The sequence below is a fragment of the Papaver somniferum genome, chromosome 3 (genome assembly GCF_003573695.1).
Source record: "Papaver somniferum cultivar HN1 chromosome 3, ASM357369v1, whole genome shotgun sequence".
Classification (NCBI taxonomy): domain Eukaryota; kingdom Viridiplantae; phylum Streptophyta; class Magnoliopsida; order Ranunculales; family Papaveraceae; genus Papaver; species Papaver somniferum.
The window spans coordinates 58,177,981-58,186,475 of record NC_039360.1 but is presented as its reverse complement, the minus strand read 5'-3'; positions in this window follow the sequence as shown (position 1 = coordinate 58,186,475).

The window sequence follows — 8,495 nt, the reverse complement described above, 5'->3', positions numbered from 1 at the left end:
GAATATCGACCTGAATTTGAATATGGACATCATCAGTATTATGACCATAGTGAGAATAGTGGCTGGGGACGCCAACCTTTTCAAGGTTATGGTTCATACCATGGTGAGCCCAATTACTATCCGCACGCGCATCAGTCATACGATCAAGAAGATTATAGTACTAGTTCTTCGTCTCTAGAGGATACAATCAAACTATTGAAAAGTAGTCCTTATTATGATCCTTCAGTTCCTATTCCTTCTCTAGAAGAGACTCTTAGGAATTTAGCTGAGTCTTCACGTCAGTTAGCTGAATCGACGTATAAATTAGATGAGGTGAATAACGTAGTTATGGACGAAAGAACTGCAACAAAAACTGAATCTGTAGAAGATATCCTCAATAGATTAACTCAAAACTTAGATCCTACACTAAGGGAACTTTCTTTGGAAGAGACCCTTGAGAGGATAGCTGAGTCGACACGTAGACTTGAGTTAGAGACGAACGAAAGACTTGCTCGAAATAATCTAAATTTCCAAAATGGTGTTTCTAATTTTACCCTTGATATCAATAGTGAATATTTGCCTAATTTAGAGGACGAGGTTAGAATAAAAGACACTACTTATTTAGATAAGGTTCAATCATTTTCGTACTATGATGATGAGGATAGCAGTAATGAAGAATCTGAAATATGTAGGCATAGTGATCAAGTCTAGTAATCCAATTGAGCTGTATAGTGATTATATTATTTCTAGTTCAAATCCAAATAATTTTTATGATTATTCACCTATTCAAAAGGACGAGGATTTGATTAGGGATACCACCGTTTTAGACGATGTAATATTTCCTGTTTACGAAGCCGATAAAGGTTTAGAGGAACCGGTTTATCTTGAGACTACTGTTTTCGAGTCGAACGATTTAGAAACTGTAATCGATGATGGTTTCGAGGAACGGTTTTACCCTGAGAATACTGTTTCAGAGTCGTACGATTTAGAAACAATAGTCTTAGATGAACTCGTAGATATTAATGAGGATACACCGCAAGATTACAACTTAGAAGAATCAATTGCCCATTTTCAGGAATCTGATGACCTAGAAATTAGGGAGATTGTGGCTAGTCTAACTAGAAACACTGAAAACTCTAAGTTTGGGGGTGATTATCACTTTCCTAGTGCTTTACCTTTAACTCTCAGAAAGTCGCCTCACATAGGACTTGATATCCATGCCTCAACCATCTTACAAGATTATCTTCATACTAGGTTTCCCGAACCTAATGATGTCATGAAAAAAGTTCAGTCGTTAGAAACCCATCCTCTGGTTGATGTGGTTTGCCCAGGCTATGATCCCCAGATTGACTTTGTTTTCCCACCAAATAGTTTTCTTCCAACTGTGGGAACGTTTAGATTTCAAATGTGTCACTTATTAAGTTCTAAGACTAAGCCTAAGTACTTTAGGAAATTAGAATCGACACATTTGCTTCAGAATGACCACTACTCTGACTGTGGTCAACTATGTAAGTCATACCTAATTGACTTAGAGGATCCTAAATTATTTAGGTTATTTTGTGATTCCAGATTCTTATCTGAGTTTTTCCAGACTCTAGGACCTAATAATTTGAATCCTACCTATGAGGAAATGCATCCGAGGAAAATAGTCTATTTAGACCCCTTCATAGAACCTGAACCTGAACCGCAATTAGCGATAGTTATCCAGAAACTAGGTAAGGGCATGCTAGTCTTGTACATTTTCTTGGTTCACTGCAGTTTCCTTTTGTCAGCTCTTTTTGGTTTTAAAGACCCACAGTTATTCCGGCTATTGTTATACGGTACGAGTTGACTAAACCTTTTCTATGTCTGGCTGAAGACTTTAAACTTAGCACTTCTTGGGAGGTAACCCAAACTCATGCAACCAGGTAATATCTTTCCTTAACTCTTTTTCTTCGAATGGTAATAGTTTCTCCTTGTTCATGTTTTTAATTTTATCTTTAGAACATTGAGGACAATGTTAGGTTTAAGTTTGGGGGTATGGGAGAAACTTTTTAGTTGCAATAAATAAACTCCAGAGCCTAGAAATTTATGCCTATTGAGGATTGCACTAACTAATCTAAGTGGATGGAAGCATTTTGATTGTAGGAGTTTGAGGAACCAATCTGATTAGATGGAAACATCTAAAGAGTCTATTCATAAAAGCACAGAGCTCAGGTGTTAGAAATAACATGATAGTTTCACCATATCTCGTTGAGTCCTTTTCACTTCTATTTTTATTTTATTTTGTTTTTAAACTATGTTTCTCTAAGTAATAGGTGGGGCCCACGATTCAAGTTGTTACCAATGCTAGGGTGAATTAGAGTGATTGAGATACCTTCAGCCAAAAAAAAAAAAAAAAAAAAAAAAAAAAAAAGTAAAAAAAAAGAAAAGTTGAAAAAGAAAAAGCAAGATGAAAAAAAAAAATGGTAGTTACCAAAAAAAAAAAAAAAAAAAAAAAAAAGAAATTGAGACCAGACCATTTGACCAAAAGGAATAAATTCAATAAAGTCGACCACTGGTACCCTTGTATATGCCAGTTGTGTTGACCTAGAGTTAGGTTATCGACCACTGGTACCCTTGTATATGCCAATGTGTTGATATTAGTCAGACTAGTATCTCAATCCATTAGGATAGGTTCATTTTGGCGGAGGCCTTCAGACAGATATGGGAAACGTCGTTCACTTAGTAAACATCAAAACCATCTATGTTTTTCTATATCCATCTTCTTGATCTAACCATGTGATTAGTTTTGACTCCGAATATGATGTCCATAGTGCAACTATCTGAGTAGAGCTCTGTCACTTTATATGAATTTTAGTATGCTTGAATGCAAACTCGTGTACAGCAATTGGAATTTCGCATCAGGGTACTTCTTCCTGTAGTCAATAAGTATGCCAACCAAGGAGATTCTTTAGTGCCTTCCAAGGTTCTGCGTAGATAGCTAAGGTCTGGAGTACAGGTTTTGTGGGTATATCTCTGGTAAGCCCTCCCGAGACTTTAACTCGGCCACTAGGGCCACCTAGGGGTTTAAAGGCTTATTGCATACGCTAAATGCAATCGACGATGCCTGCGACAGTGAGTTAGGATTTTATTTTGTAGTTTTGATTTGCTCGGGACTAGCAAATAATAAGGGGGTATTTGATAGACGCATTTATGTGTCTAATATATCTCAATTGTATATAGTGTTAGCACCCATTTTTGTACTTATTTGGTTATTTTATATATTTGTAGGTGTTTTCAGAAGAATAAGGATTTGCGGCGAAATTGGCTGAAAATGCGGCGTTTGAACCTCCATTGATAGAGTGCCGGAAGCGCCCCAGAAGTGTACCGGAAGTACCCCAGAAATACCCCGGAGGAACCCCGAAAAAAGTGCGGAAAATGCCCAGAGGAAACTTGCTATATGGACCCTTGATTTTGGATAAGGGGTAACCTAATTACTAAGGGGTGACCCATTTCCAAGCAGCTGCTAAAGGGACACCAGGTCTGGTTAAGGGGACACCACATTCAAAGTTCAAATAATGGAATTTGGCGGGAAAACTAATTTCACGTCTGATAATTCTCTGTTGGATTTCTGGGCAGTTTTGAGGGAGATTAAATCCCTGAAATCAATTGGGCTAGGCCTGTTAAGAATAAACAGATCGTATGCAAGTGATTTTATCGATCAACTTGGGCTGGAATGGCTGGGAGAAGCGATCAAAGTCCAAACAGAATACGTGTTCTCTGTGAAGTTTTCAAATATATTTTTAGAGATTCTGGGAGAGTTTTACGTTGAAGTAAAGTGTATCTAGTCTTGTTTAAGGATTAGGAGAAGTTTGGAGCGTAAGAAATTGCCAGAAGACGCGTACAAAGCAACAGAAAAGAGATTTCTCTCTCAACTGCACGTGAAGAAAAAAGGGAGATAAACTCGGATTTAATCGAGTTATTTGGACCCTATTGGTATATAAAGGCTGGTGGGAAGTGAGAGAAAGTTTTATCAAGAGTGAGGGGTCGATTGGGAGGCCAGCAGAGAGGCGCAGGAGGAGTTGCAGGAATTGTACCTGCTGCTGCTGCTGCCATTAACAAAGCTCGAAGAAACGAAGAACACACCAGCATAGACAGTCGTTTATCAACAGTGTCAACGACTAGCATCCGAGGGTCTTAAAACACAGCGTCAACAGCAGCCGTGAGGTATCGTTTTTACAGCAGTGGTATTCTATCGTTCTTCTCTGGACGCTTAAAGAGGGTCGTAGTTTCACTGTATTATATTTTTCACTCTTTTAATCATATTTTGAGCATCAAGTATGTATTTTAAGAACATGATTATTATGAGTAGCTAAACCCCAATACTGGGATGATGGAGGAAGCTGTTTTTCAGCCATGTGGTTATTTAAATAATTCTTAATTCACTTTTTGCACCGATTTTAATTGATTTATGATTTCAATTAATTACTTGTGATTTTGTTTGATGGAACATGCTTAGTCCTAGGGATTCTTGATGTTCCATGCTTATCATATACAAGTAATATTTTATGGAATCTAATTTGGCAAAGATAGAGTTAATACTTGTTTTATTTTGAGCTATAATCGCCTAGAATTATTTTCTGAGCCACTTGAATATGAAACACATTGGAATCCTGAGTCCTGGTTCCTCTTGATCTTGTGAAATTTTGTATATTTTTGTTTTTAAATCTATTCAAGTCCGAGCATCGAATCCGTATTTACCGCAATCGAATACTACAACCAAATGGCGCCGCCGACGCGGAATTGTATATAGATTTGTTTTTAGGTTTAATTTTTTATTTATTTATTATTATTTGTTCCTTTTTACGTTTCTTTTTGTGTCTTTGATTTACAGGTTCGAAGTGGAATACTAAGGACTTGGGAATAAAAAGCTTAAAGCTAAAAGCTAAAAGCTAAAAGAGAAGAAAAAAAAGACATAATTTTCTTTTTAGGATTTAATTTAATTTTTATTATTATTATTTTTTTTTGTATATAGCTTTTATATATTTTTTTAGAATTTGTAAATAGGCTTTATTTTTCATAATTTTTGTAATTTTTGGACTTTTTATTTGGACTTTATTCTGGACTTTGGACATTATTTTTAAAAACCCTACGGAAGGGTTATAAATTAAAAAAAAAATTAAATACAAATTGTTTGCAGGGAAGGACGACGATTACTATATCGTCTCGGCCCCTCGGGTTCGCACACGGCATAGGAGTCGTGGCCCGAGTCGACAACAACGGTTCATCGCCCGTCTGGTACGGGAGGTAAGTCCAATCGAAACACCCGCGAATCTCCTGCAAGCGGGTTACTGTCTGCCTTAAGGTGATAATTGTTTGAGGACGAACCGGACTGTTTTTAATTTCCTAGTAAAGGGCAAGGCCTGGCCAAATCAAGATAAGGACTCGGATTTCATCACCGTTTCCTTCTTGCCCGCCTTAGGAAAACGAAACCAAACGCGAACCTAAGCCTAAAATTTTGAATAGAACGAGACCAATAGGGTAACGAGCTTAATAGGAAACTCGTTCGAAAAATATTGGTTGCTCTTTAAGCACATTTCAAAGTTCATGATGGTTTCTGTGAGTTGAATGCGTGACTGCGCCGCCTTGTGATAGCGGTGAGGCCTTGGGTATCAAAGCTCCACTGAGCTTCCCTCGCCTCGATTCAACTTACATTAGCTCGGATTGATTCCAGAGGGGTGTGCTCAAATTGTAACGAATTCCTTTTCGAAGGAATAGAAGCTGGTCTAGAAAACAATCTAAGTGGAGCCATCATGCTTTTTGTTTGCTAGAAATCTTTAGGTTTGTTTTGGTGGAGTCGAGTCGGCCTTGTTTGTGGTTGTGTAAAATTCCCTTGTAATTAAGAATGTCGAACTGGTATGATAGAAGCCAATACAATGAATATCGACCTGAATTTGAATATGGACATCATCAGTATTATGACCATAGTGAGAATAGTGGCTGGGGACGCCAACCTTTTCAAGGTTATGGTTCATACCATGGTGAGCCCAATTACTATCCGCACGCGCATCAGTCATACGATCAAGAAGATTATAGTACTAGTTCTTCGTCTCTAGAGGATACAATCAAACTATTGAAAAGTAGTCCTTATTATGATCCTTCAGTTCCTATTCCTTCTCTAGAAGAGACTCTTAGGAATTTAGCTGAGTCTTCACGTCAGTTAGCTGAATCGACGTATAAATTAGATGAGGTGAATAACGTAGTTATGGACGAAAGAACTGCAACAAAAACTGAATCTGTAGAAGATATCCTCAATAGATTAACTCAAAACTTAGATCCTACACTAAGGGAACTTTCTTTGGAAGAGACCCTTGAGAGGATAGCTGAGTCGACACGTAGACTTGAGTTAGAGACGAACGAAAGACTTGCTCGAAATAATCTAAATTTCCAAAATGGTGTTTCTAATTTTACCCTTGATATCAATAGTGAATATTTGCCTAATTTAGAGGACGAGGTTAGAATAAAAGACACTACTTATTTAGATAAGGTTCAATCATTTTCGTACTATGATGATGAGGATAGCAGTAATGAAGAATCTGAAATATGTAGGCATAGTGATCAGGAGTCTAGTAATCCAATTGAGCTGTATAGTGATTATATTATTTCTAGTTCAAATCCAAATAATTTTTATGATTATTCACCTATTCAAAAGGACGAGGATTTGATTAGGGATACCACCGTTTTAGACGATGTAATATTTCCTGTTTACGAAGCCGATAAAGGTTTAGAGGAACCGGTTTATCTTGAGACTACTGTTTTCGAGTCGAACGATTTAGAAACTGTAATCGATGATGGTTTCGAGGAACGGTTTTACCCTGAGAATACTGTTTCAGAGTCGTACGATTTAGAAACAATAGTCTTAGATGAACTCGTAGATATTAATGAGGATACACCGCAAGATTACAACTTAGAAGAATCAATTGCCCATTTTCAGGAATCTGATGACCTAGAAATTAGGGAGATTGTGGCTAGTCTAACTAGAAACACTGAAAACTCTAAGTTTGGGGGTGATTATCACTTTCCTAGTGCTTTACCTTTAACTCTCAGAAAGTCGCCTCACATAGGACTTGATATCCATGCCTCAACCATCTTACAAGATTATCTTCATACTAGGTTTCCCGAACCTAATGATGTCATGAAAAAAGTTCAGTCGTTAGAAACCCATCCTCTGGTTGATGTGGTTTGCCCAGGCTATGATCCCCAGATTGACTTTGTTTTCCCACCAAATAGTTTTCTTCCAACTGTGGGAACGTTTAGATTTCAAATGTGTCACTTATTAAGTTCTAAGACTAAGCCTAAGTACTTTAGGAAATTAGAATCGACACATTTGCTTCAGAATGACCACTACTCTGACTGTGGTCAACTATGTAAGTCATACCTAATTGACTTAGAGGATCCTAAATTATTTAGGTTATTTTGTGATTCCAGATTCTTATCTGAGTTTTTCCAGACTCTAGGACCTAATAATTTGAATCCTACCTATGAGGAAATGCATCCGAGGAAAATAGTCTATTTAGACCCCTTCATAGAACCTGAACCTGAACCGCAATTAGCGATAGTTATCCAGAAACTAGGTAAGGGCATGCTAGTCTTGTACATTTTCTTGGTTCACTGCAGTTTCCTTTTGTCAGCTCTTTTTGGTTTTAAAGACCCACAGTTATTCCGGCTATTGTTATACGGTACGAGTTGACTAAACCTTTTCTATGTCTGGCTGAAGACTTTAAACTTAGCACTTCTTGGGAGGTAACCCAAACTCATGCAACCAGGTAATATCTTTCCTTAACTCTTTTTCTTCGAATGGTAATAGTTTCTCCTTGTTCATGTTTTTAATTTTATCTTTAGAACATTGAGGACAATGTTAGGTTTAAGTTTGGGGGTATGGGAGAAACTTTTTAGTTGCAATAAATAAACTCCAGAGCCTAGAAATTTATGCCTATTGAGGATTGCTAACTAATCTAAGTGGATGGAAGCATTTTGATTGTAGGAGTTTGAGGAACCAATCTGATTAGATGGAAACATCTAAAGAGTCTATTCATAAAAGCACAGAGCTCAGGTGTTAGAAATAACATGATAGTTTCACCATATCTCGTTGAGTCCTTTTCACTTCTATTTTTATTTTATTTTGTTTTTAAACTATGTTTCTCTAAGTAATAGGTGGGGCCCACGATTCAAGTTGTTACCAATGCTAGGGTGAATTAGAGTGATTGAGATACCTTCAGCCAAAAAAAAAAAAAAAAAAAAAAAAAAAAAGTAGAAAAAAAAAGAAAGTTGAAAAAGAAAAAAAGAAAAAAAAAATGGTAGTTACCAAAAAAAAAAAAAAAAAAAAAAAAAAGAAATTGAGACCAGACCATTTGACCAAAAGGAATAAATTCAATAAAGTCGACCACTGGTACCCTTGTATATGCCAGTTGTGTTGACCTAGAGTTAGGTTATCGACCACTGGTACCCTTGTATATGCCAATGTGTTGATATTAGTCAGACTAGTATCTCAATCC